Source organism: Lonchura striata, chromosome 2, assembly GCF_046129695.1.
Source record: "Lonchura striata isolate bLonStr1 chromosome 2, bLonStr1.mat, whole genome shotgun sequence".
Lineage (NCBI taxonomy): Eukaryota > Metazoa > Chordata > Aves > Passeriformes > Estrildidae > Lonchura > Lonchura striata.
The window spans coordinates 22,996,400-23,008,401 of record NC_134604.1 but is presented as its reverse complement, the minus strand read 5'-3'; the positions used below and the strand labels follow the sequence as shown (position 1 = coordinate 23,008,401).

At 39.1% G+C, this 12,002-nt stretch overlaps 1 protein-coding gene across 1 annotated transcript in view; it reads right to left on the bottom strand.

The window, feature by feature from the left end:
* COL8A1 (collagen type VIII alpha 1 chain) overlaps positions 1 to 9,149 on the bottom strand; it is a 107,082-nt gene extending 97,933 nt beyond the window's left edge. The window contains exon 1 of the mRNA XM_077781217.1: positions 9,060 to 9,149. The gene's annotated coding sequence lies outside the window, so the exon portion shown is untranslated. The remainder of the gene's footprint in view (positions 1 to 9,059) is intronic.
* Between the last annotated feature and the right edge of the window lie 2,853 nt (positions 9,150 to 12,002).

The window sequence follows — 12,002 nt, the reverse complement described above, 5'->3', positions numbered from 1 at the left end:
TTCTCTTTCTGAGCAGCCTTCCCTAACATGATGTGACATTTTCTTTCCAGCTGAGAGTGGAGCCCCCGCAGCACAGCTCCCTTCATTTTTGACCTTCCAGCACTGTCGGCATCTGTGTGAGCTAATGCTGCCCAGATCCTTCTCCAAGGGGCACCAAGGGCTGGCACGCAGAAGCAAAGCCCTGGGGCTGTTATCTCCAAAACCCAAGAAACCTCAAATGCATTGTGTTTCCATAAATGCTTCTTAGTTGACTGGGCTGTAGGGAGTTTCTGCTCTCCTCAACCCTTGCCTCTCCTTTGGGAATGGAAGGCGCAGGTTGTAAATAAGTTGTCTGACTGCCCCTGCACAGAAATGGTGCTGACATTGGAGTGTGAGGGAACCACAACCACCACAGGAACTGAGAGGTGCTCCAGGGTGAGGGGGCCCAGCCTGACTGACAGGGGTCCCAAGCCACAGCCATGCTTAGGCTGGCCCTGCCCTCACCAGAGCCTGGTGACGGTGAGCTGTCACCACAGCCCAGTGAGGGTGAGATGTCACCACAGCCTGGTGAGGGTGAGCTGTCACCACCCCACCAGGCCATGGCACCTTTCCTCAGGACCGTGCTACAGGCAGGTAATGGCCATGATGCAGGGTGGAGACCTCAGGATGCCCTGTGGTTTGGTTTTGTTTCAGAGCAGACTGCAACACCATTTCAACTCAATCGTCACTAAATGCAATTCGCTTGTTGCAAAGAGTGGAATATGTAAAATTTTCTTAAGAAACGATGTTCTTTAATGTTTGATTTTTTTATACTTTTAAGCCTAATCAACAAAACAGAGAGCAGCTAACAAGCAAGCTCTAAGTAATGGCCAGGGGGTAGAAAAACTAATTGCTTGTTGGTAGAATTAAGGTTAAGGTTTAGGCCTTGATGCTAAGGTTTAGGCCTTCACATGCTTCTGTCATCTTAGACCTGGGGTGAGGTCAACAAAGCTTGGGAAGAAGGATGCCCACTGCTAGTGGACACAAAGAATGCAGAATGCATAGAATACAGACACACACTCCTGCTATCTTGATAGGTTTTGGACACTAAGTACAACATTTCATGTTTTCCTGAAGCCCTCTCAACTTATAATCAGTTGAGAGAGCAAAAATATTTCTCTTCATCATGTCTGGTGGAGAGAAGGAGAAGCGAGGAAGGAAGTGCTGCTGCACCCTGAGCTGAGGTCTGTGATGCTGAGTGCCCCCAGAAAGTGCCATGTTACTTCCTCAGTTTCCTTCAGCTTTGGGGGGAATTGCAGGAGCAGCTCTTGGTCTCAGCTGTGGTCATTGTTTTGAAGGATAAGGCTGTGTGTTTGTTGTGAATGTCCATCAAGCTACAATCCAAGCTCTTGAAACATGCTTGACAAGTGGAGCATTGAAAATATAATAGGTTTCTGTTTACTTATTTTTGAAACACTTATTTTCATGAGATAAGGAGTTAGTAAAAAGTTCGAAGCACATGTAGCAAAGAAAATGCCTTTGAACAGTCACAAATTTAATTTATTTTGCTTGTCAGTCCTTTTGTATTGAGCTCTTGACAGTGTTTAGCATAGAAGTAAGAGATGTGATGCTGAAAATAGGGTATTTAGAAAAATAAAATATTCATTGTAAGGGAATTCTGAACGCAGTGAAAGGCAGTTTTTGTGCTTGAAATTTGAATTGAAGAGCTATCTTGTCCTGACTGTGGAATAGAAATATTCCATAAGAATCATAGGCCAGAATTAACCACCACTGCTTGGTTTTTAAACACTGAGTATTTGCAGCTAGTTGCTTAAGAACATCTAAAATCAAAGTGGAATGAAGGTGACATTACAAAACATACCTGAGATGAATAGATTTCCTTTAAACTACTGTTTAAAAGCCATCTGCTAATTCTATACCACTGCATTAAAAAAAAAAACCAAAAAAAACTTACTCCTGTAAATTGCTCTTTACTCAAGTATGATGACTGAATGTTAAACATACAGTTTTCTGTATGAACAGTGTTTTCAGCTGAGAATAGTAATGCAAGCTTAGGGAACAATCCTGAAATGTCTTCCACGTTTCCTGATGTAATAAATTATGCTCAGATATCCAAAAGATAATAATAATCTCTCAGAGTTCCTAAGCATAAAAACTAAAAAAAAACCCAAACAAAACAAACAAACCAAACCAAACACTAAAAAAAAAAAACTAAAAAAAAAATCCTTGCAGTGGCAGAGCTTGGACTGTACTGCACAGACATCCTACATTTAGGTAAGGTGGCTGAACTGGAGCAGAGTAGGAATTCCTGGAACAGACACAGAATGTCCAACTATGGCACCACTTTATTCCCATGGAAGGCAGGAACTGCTGCTGCATCTGCACCTATAGGAACACACAGCAGAACAGTCTGGAGCTCTCACTGCCTGGCTCTGCAGCTTGTGTACACAGCAGGAATTCAGCTCATCATGAACACCTTCAGCCTTCACTGCAGCTTATTTTTTGAGCTATTAATCCATAAGGCTAAGCTAAGATGGGACAGAAGCCTTCCAGTTGTTAATTCAATTAGGGATTTGCTACTTAATAAATAGGCAGGGTAGCTCTTCTCAACTAACATTCAGCCTGTGATTACATATTAAAGTACTGAGGCTTGTCCAGTAACCTACAGTAGCATATCACAAGGTATACCTACAATGAATGTTGCAGTCCTGGAATATCTTCAGTTAGGGCCTAGTAATGACTGCAGCCAGTTTTAAAAGCATAGGTGGATTTTGCTGAGCTCTGCCCACCTTCAGCAAAAGTCTGTCCATTCACTGTAGGCCTTGTGTTCTGTTTCAGTGGTGGCTTTTATTTCTTTTTTTTTTTACCCTGAGTTAACCAGAACATGGCTTTGATTCTTTAAATCCTTTTCCCTATCAACTCAGCAACCACAGAGGCAGTTTATTACTGAAAAGAAATCTAAGAATCAGTTTTGGCCAGCATTGTCTTGGAAAGTTCATTTTATTAACATGGTTTTGGTTTTATTTCAAAAACACTTTGACAAGCACTGACATTTTTGGAATCAGTAAATCACAAGAGACTTATTCCTAAAGGCCTAAGCTTTGCATTTTTCTGCAGCAAACAATGTGACGTGCTACTATGGTAAATTTAATTCAAGCCCCTAACTAAAAGGAAATAAGGACTGAATGTTGGTTTTTTTTTTCCCCTTCATTTTCTAAAATATGTTTTGTGTGAATGCTAGTGCTTGTGAGATACATCTCCTTAACTACTCTTTTCTCATTTGCTGTTCATCTATATTGCAAATGGCAGATCTATCAGTGCTGGCAACATAGACTTTCCTCACACACCTGCTTTTACTGCTCAGCTTTGACCTAAAGCAACTACCTCTTGACTTTTTGCTGAGATTTGCCAACAAGGGTCCCAGCTATGTGTTTTACATTAATATCCATCAACTGAGAGTTCAACTAAGATCACCTACTTTATTTAAAAAGGAGTACTAGGAAATATCTGAGCCATTTTTCTTGTTGTTGTTGTTGTTGCTGCTATTCTTTAAGGCAAGCTGAAAGAGAATTTCTGGTCTCCAAGCTACATAAAGACTCTTCTGATACTGTGCCTTCACTGGAACTCCACTCATGGTGGGAGGAATGGAAGGGCAGAACAGAGGTGAGTTATGTACTGGCATAAGGAGACTTAACTGCTAGATTTCTTTAGTGGTGAATTGATGATTGGTTTATGTGTCCCTGGGGCTGTGCCACCATCCATTCTATCTCTTTGAAAACTATGTCAAGTGAGAGGCAAAGTAAGCATCTCCATTCCAGAAAATATGTATTACATACACATGTTGTTGCTACTCTCCAGAATTTTCTGTTGCAAAAATGGTCAAATGCTTTGGTTGGAGTTCCCTATGCAAATCCACAGTGTGCTACTGTCAACCTCTTACTTTCAGAGTGAAGAAAGCAGCAGTGTGGAGGAGGATGGTTGCTTTCTTAGTTAGCAGGAAACATATGCTGCAGATGTTTCAAAGTTCTAGCTTTTAATATACCTTTTATATCTACTATATCAAGCTGCTAGTTTTGCCTTTTTCTCCCTTTAATGGGATAGGTTTTATGTATCCTATATGCTGCAATGATAGATTCCTAGGAGCTGAAGTAAACTGGCATAGCTGATCCAGGAGTTTGTGATTTTTAGTGCTGTGGATATTTTTTTAAAACAAAAAAAAATTTCTTAAGTTTGCAGTACATTTTTTTAATCTCAGCTTTATTTCAAAGTGGCTGCATAACTTGTATGACCGGTTTCTCCAGAATGTGAAGTTCTCAGAAGCTGACATTTTGAAGTGTTACACTCCAGGATTGCCAAGAATATTTGTGCTAACTGCCCAGATGTCTCTAAAATGAGTGTAATGAGCACGCACACACATCTGTCTTGAAGACGTGGAAAAAGCAAGGTGTGTGTAAGATGCAGAACAGAAGAATGCCCTAGCTGTGCAGAATTATAAATGGCTTAGCTGCTAGCGTGTTTCCCAAATCCAAAGTTTCTTACCTACCAGGCAGTCCATATTATTTTTGGGTGCCTTCATGTTGAACTCAGTGTGGTTGTTGATGAGACCCCAAAAAAGAACGATGTCCACAGACATGCACAGACAGCACAGTCATCAGTTCACCACAGGCTCACAGCGCTGGGAATAGAACCTCAGACCTTTGCCTCCGCAAACACAGCTGCTCATCTGGCCCGGCCTTTGTAGCCAGCAGAGGGAACTGATAAACATTCTCATAGGGCTGCTTTATGTGTTTTTTATAAGCAAGAGAGGCCATTGATTCTCACTCCCTTCTGAAAAGGGTCTGTGTAATGTCACCCCTGAACAGTTTCATCTACCATTCATAAGTGACAAACTTGTCTTGCTTTTGCTATAAAATATGGACTTGCATGAAGTTTTAATTACCTAAAGATGTCCCAAAACTTCATAGTGGTATTAACTCCCTGCAGTGCAATTATGAGACATTAACTGCATTATACAAGACAATTAGAGAAACACATCCAACATTTCAGGAGTGAAGGGAGAGCAAGCATAGATGTTTACTGGTGACTACAGGGAATAGGCATAGTTATTGCTCAAGACCCAAAGAAAGGCTTGAGAACCAGGAGTTATTATCTTTTTGAACATATATATAGACCCACAACATTTTCTGGGATTTCTGTTTGCAGAGAGAAAGCCACAGAAAAGGCAACAACAGCTACACAAAACTCTAGAAAGGATAAGTGGCAAAAATAAAGAATTTTTGTACAGTTAAGTACAGCTGTTGGCTGTTTTTTTTAACAGGCAGAACACACCACCTCTAATGTTTTTGTCTTGTCTTGCTCCTCACTACATTACCTCCATTGAACTATTGCTCTTTTAGAAATATGATGTTAGTGTAAATTATCTCCCTGTAGAAGGAAGGAACCCACAGCCTACAATAGCAGGAAGGCAAAAGAAGTAAGGGAAAGTATAGGGATATATTTAAGCTTAAGAGATAAAACTAAATCTTACCTCCCCTGATCTACATAGCAAGAGACAGAATAAGTGGGCAGAAAATTCTGCCATGCAGACATACACATAGATATATAAAAATTGTCTTCTGTGGCAGATAGTGAGACGACCATTAATGGTTCCTTTTCTAGTCCTCCAGCTACCTTTCACATGTTCACTACTTTATGAACAATGCATGCTTAGTAGTAATTTTTAAGTTAAAAGAGTATGAGACAATGCCTTATTGCTAGGGTAATAACTGGAAATTGAGCACCGAAATGTCTTGGGTGAGGTGTGGTTTTTTGTTTGGTTGGTTTTCGTTTTGTTGGTTTTGAGTTTTTTTTAAAATGCAGTATTTGCAAGGCTGCAGGAGCAAATATTAATCTGTACCCTAATAAATTAACTTAAGGGATAAAAACTAGGGGGATAGGACAAAGCTGGTGGTTGGGGCTTTGATTTTTGTTTGCTTGTTTGCTTGCTTGTTTGTTTGTTTTAATGGGTATGAAATTATATCCTATATATTTATAGAAGGGGCATATGGTAGTGAATGTAGAAAAGAAAGGAAGATTATTCTTTATGTCCCCTACAAGATAATTCAATAATTTTGCTTAAGCCCTATGAACTTTTCTTTGAGTTCTTTACTGCTCCTGAATTACCAAGACTGAGTTCTTACAGTCGGATGCTGCCCATCATTTCTGGGCCATGGCAGTGGACCTCTGCTTCCTCAGCCTGCCAAGACTGGGCTGGTCTCCTTTAACCACAGAGTGCAAGAAAGAGATGAGCATTTGCTATTTGTTTAATTGTTTATTTACACCCTCCATGAATGATTTACTTGTAAATACTTTTAATGGGTTTGTAAAGGATTTCACAGGAAGTTTGAAAGTGTTAGGAGTAAATTACCTCTCTCAAGATTTGTCACTGGAACTCTCCCTGCTGTTTAGTCCTAAAGACTCACGCAAAGACAGAGAAGCTACAAAGGAGTCGACTTTAAAAGGCTAAATACAAAATGAAGTGTGGGATTAGTGCTGGCCTGGAAACCAGAGGAGCTAAATCTGACATTCTACCATGAATTTTCACTGTGACCATGAGTAAAATATTTTATATATTTAGTGACAGCAGGGACAGAGGAAAACATAATCTCTCCCTACAGAGAGGTGTGAAAATAAATTCCTGAAGGTAAGAATTTCTCCCAAGCAGTGGTAGTGGCAGAATTATGCATAGATAAGCAGACAGTGATATGTTTATCCTCTGTTTTTATGTATCTAGTCTAGCACTTTAGACAGCACTGGGAGTTACACTAGTGGCTTAAGTAGATATTACTGCCCTAAATAAACACTTTAAAAACTTAAGCATAACTGCCAGGAGAAGTGGGTTAGCATCCCTGCTTAACACTTAACTGGTCTTTGGCTGAAAAAATTAAGATAGTCTCTTTGCCTTTATTATTTTTCAAATGTTATGATCATTACTCAAAAAATCAGAATTCCTTGCTCTCCCAGTGATTGCCTTTTTTTTTTTTTTCCTTAATTCAGGTTGTAGCATTACTTTAATTAGTATTTTTATCTTATTATCAGTGTGCTTTGATCTTGTAAAACGGAGTTTCAGATGAGCACAGAGGTCAGTAAATGCATTCCTAGACATCTGGGTTCTTTTGGAGACCTGGTGGGTGTGCAGTTTCCCTTCATCACTTGCTGCAAAGTGATGCTAAGATGAATTATCTACTCAGCCTGAGAGAAACTGCTCAGAGGAGATTCTGATCTAAATTAGATGCATTCATTTGAGTAAAGTTTTCTTAATATGTCCTGCAATCCATTTTTCAAATGCCAAAACATTACATTTCACAGCAGGCTTTAATAAAAGGTATTTTGCTACATATACATTTCCTGTGACAAATACATTTATTTCATGAAATTTTCTCAATTTAAAAATTTGATTTATCTGATAGAGTAAAATAATGAGGCCTTACTGCCCACACTGTAGACCTAAATTCTGTATGCATTGAACTTAAAATCATATATCTCTGTTTTACAACAGGGATGTTATTGGAATGGGGAGGTTTGCTGTAAAAATCACATGCTAACTAAGAAATAAAATTTTGTAGCTCAGAGTTAATGCCAGTTATGAGGAAAACCATTGGGTTCTCTTCCTGTCTTCTATGGGCAATTTATATTAATTACCTGGATGCAAAAATAGTTTTACTGGAAATTTGCTATAGAAAGCACTGTACTTTGGTTTTTGAATAGTTCAATTTATTTGGGTTTTGGATTTTTGTTGTTTGAGTTTTTTTAAAGATACTTATGTAGTCTTGCAGGCAAATAGCTGAAGGCAGTGTTTTTCTTTTTCCACCAGTTAGAATAGATAGCATATAAAATAAGAAAAAATCTTAGCTACAGTATCAGAAAAGGGTACTTCGAGCAGAGTTCTACTGTTATACATGCTATAGCTTAAAATATTGCAGTTAATGTGATTACATTTATATATGGACATAATTCTTACCTAGAAAAGATTTTCTATTTGTGAAAGACCAAAAAATACTCAGTTTAGAAAGAGAATTAGACATTAAGAAGAAAATAACACTATTTAACTGAAGATTGTATTTTGTATTTACAGACAGTGTTAACTGCTGCTTCTGGTAACTCATGCTTTCCCTCCTCTCTGAGCACTGGAGAGAGGTATTGTAGGATTAAGATTTCTGTGATGGAATTTCTTTAAACAGGTGACTGTGTGTTAAAAGTGCACTGACTCACACAATGTGAAATCTCTGCGAGGATGGACAGATGCATGGATGGGAATGCAAATATAGTTTTGAAACCACTTTTAAATGTTTTAACTGTTCAGTAGCTGTGTCTGAGGCTTCTTAACTATTCCTCCCCATAATGCTAGAAATGCCTGTCTAGGAAAACTGCAGAAAAATATAAACAAGCTGATCCAAAAGTTTCAGAGACACAAGGTCTATTCTTCCAAGAAACAGAACTTTGCTTGTAAAATATATACTTTAAGTATATTTGGTACAAAATAATGAATTCCATCGGTCTTATTACTGTGCTTCTGTGAGGGCTTAAGTTCCATTACACCTTTTTTAAAGGCAATGAAACCTGTGAAGATGCACTTCAGTCCCAAGATTGCCTCAATCTGGCTAGTAAATGGCATTAGTAATAAAATCCAGTTCCTTCCTTAAATTGATGCTAAGCATTTTTTTCCTCAAACAGAATTTAAGGAAGCTTTACAGTGAATTTTTTTTTTCATAACTTGACTGAACTGAAAAGGAGGCTATTAAGAGGGATAATAAATCATTAAAATCGGTTGGGGTACACTAGTCTCTTCAAAATCCATCAGAAAGGAAGAGAAGACCTTTTCCCAGCCACAGTGTTTCCCAGCAAGATCTGTTTTTATTTCTCTGCTAAAACAACAGACTGTTACTAATTTAAATGTCAGATGACACTACATCTGAAAAAAAAAAAAAAAAAAAAAAGGCAGGGGGGAGCCAGCACCACCCAGCGAGGCAGTGCTTAGTTCACATTAAGACTCCCTCACAATAGCTGGTTAGAACAAAAACCTAAAGTAGCAGTAATCTTACCTTGAGTACACAAGATCCAAGGAGAGAAGATCACTGGCTCAAAACAGCGGAGGACTGAGAAAGTGCTCTGATCTGCTGCTGGTAGCATGCACTTGGCTTTTATGTGCAGGTGGGAGGAGCTGCTCCCTACGGTAGGTGGGCAGTGAGGATAGCAGGCAGACAGCCTTCAGAAGGCATTGTAGAATAGGTTTTTGTTCTTTAGGGACAGAGAGGGAGGAAAAGCAAGCTGGATGGCATATACATGAAAAATAGTGTTGGATTTATTTGCTGGAGGTTTTTTGTTTTGGTTTGTTTTTTTGTTTTGTTTTAGTTTTTTGTTTTCTGTAAATCTGTAAGCAATGAAAGCTTTTCTACTGTATTTATTTTTCTAAATATGAATCTCTGAATCTCACTTCATCTTTTGGGAGGATTTTTGTGGCAGTGGGATGCTAATGCAAAGTCTTTATCAGAAAGGTCAGTGTTTCCCTTTCTGAAGAGGGATAGCTATGAAGAATCAGCCCCTTGATCTTTGGAGTTGTCTGTTTTCTCAAGGATTGAACTTCCTTTATATTCCAAACATCTACTAGATCTCAGTTCTGGAACCCTCCTAAGTTTCTGTTTTGCTGAGCTGCACAGCTTTTTCTTGCTGCAGTTGTAACATGTTCTACACACTGACTTTTTAGCAGTTTAGTTTAGCAGTTTAGAGCAGTTTTATTGTTCACTGTGTCGGAGTTCTAAACAATTTTCACCACTGGTATTCTCAAAAGGCAAATGTAGCCAAAAAGACAGACCAGTAGGAATATGCATTCCTGGTGGTTTCTGTGTAAAATCATTAATTGTTCATTTTAACTCATTCACTGCTTTCCAGCTCAGAAGAGTGGATGGCACAGATTCCACACACCAGCTCCTGCAGGTGAAACAGTTGTACCCATCTCAAATACACTATTTATTTATGTATTTTCCTGCATGAGGCATCTGGGCCTCTATTACTTTCCATAATACATAAGTAAAACCTGTGTCATATTGGAACATATAATGGGTGGAGAAAGCTGGAAAGATAGAACTGCAAGAAAAGAACAGTAGTGTGCAATTAAGGGAAAGTCTAGCAGTCCATCCTGACTTAAAATCTGGGAAGGACCAGGTAGAAAAATGAATGAGTATCTTAGTTAGAGAGTTAAGTTTGTAGCAGGGCTTGTGGAGATATATCTACTTCTTTCGCAAAAGGGCCAAACTGGTCACTGCTTAAGAAGTTAAAAGATATTTTACAGAAAGCAGTACTGAGGGAATTGATCAGAACATAGCAAGTTGCATACAACTTTATTTAGTCTTGTCTTTTTACAAAAAGGCTTACGAATCAAGCACCCATCAGCTTGGATGGCAATGTTATATGGCAAAAGAAGTTGCATAACCCTGGTTATGTAGCCTCTGAGACCTGGAATTGTCAAGCTGAATAGGACGGGTTTAATTGCTAATATTTCTCACAGGTATTGATTTGCTGTTGGCTAGGGCATTTCTACATTATTGCAACTAATTGGGAAAAGAATTAATGTTATTTTGTTATTTCTGCAGCACTTAAAGTATTTTTACAGTTCCCATTAAGAAATTAGTTTCTGCTGTGAAGAGACTATGGTGTGCTTTTAGGAAGGCTACAGAAAGCAATTATAACATGGGAATAGGGTACAACTTACTGCAATAAATTAATGTCATTAGTTCAGTTGTGGCACCTGGTAATGTTTCAACTGACTAAATGATATGCATAAAGTGGAATTCTACTCAGCTAGAATCTAAATAATCAGATTATTTTGTACTTAGACAAATCTAGCTTGAGATTTTCAGAAATTAGAGTAAATAGGTACCCACATTCTTATTTGACTATTAACCTGCTCGGCTGTCTCAAAATTGCTGAGCTTTCTGTAGGTCCCTTCTACAATCAGTGGATACTTTTATAAACTCAATACCTTCAAGAGATCAAGTTCTGATTTTTTATTGTCTTGGGAACAAAAGTTTGAATGTAAAGGACTAGCTTTATGTTGGTATATTTTTTGTTTGTTGTTTTAACTCCTGACCATAAGCTTCAGGTGCTAAGCACCACTTCAGCTCTCAGAAGTGAGTCAATACTATTCCCTACTCTGTGGGTTGCATGCACTGATCACGTATCCTACTGTACTGCAGACTCAAGGATAGCCTTACTTCTTTATACTTCTAGAAGAGAATAATTAAAATTTTTCTTTAGTTCCTTCCTTTGGGGAATTTTAAAGCACTTTACAAGTTTTAAATACCAATGTATAACATGGTATAGACCATGTAAAGTATTAGAGCTATATTAATGATTATTAAAGCACCATCATGATGAAATTATATGGTAGATTATCCTATGAGGTTACAACAGTATGCAAAGACTTCACAGAATTATTCATTCCCTGAATTGGAAGGGACTCACAAGGATCATCAAAGACCAACTCCTGTCCCTGCAAAGGGCATTACAAGAATCACACTATGTGCCTGAGAGTGTTGTCCAAACACTTCCTGAGCTCTGTCAGGCTTGGTGCTGTGACCACTTCCCTGGGGAGCCTGTTCCAGTGTCCAATCATCCTCTGGGGAAGAACCTTTTCCTGATATCCAACCTAAACCTCTCCTGACCCAGCTTCAGGCCATTTCCTCAATTCTTGTCACTGGTCACCACAGAGAAGAGACCAATTCCTTTCCTGGCACATCTCCTTGTGACAAAACTCCCCTCCGTCCCCTCCAGGCTGAACAGCCCAAGTGACCTCAGCCACTCCTCGTACGGCTTCCCCTCAAGGCCCTTCACCATCTTTATTACCCTCCCCTGGAAGCTCTCTCACAGGTTTATATCCTTCTTACATGGTGGGACCCAAAACTGCCCCCAGCACTGGAGGTGAGGCTGCCCCAACTCAGAGCAGAGGGGACAATCCCCTCCCCTGCCCGGCTGTGATGCTGGGCCTG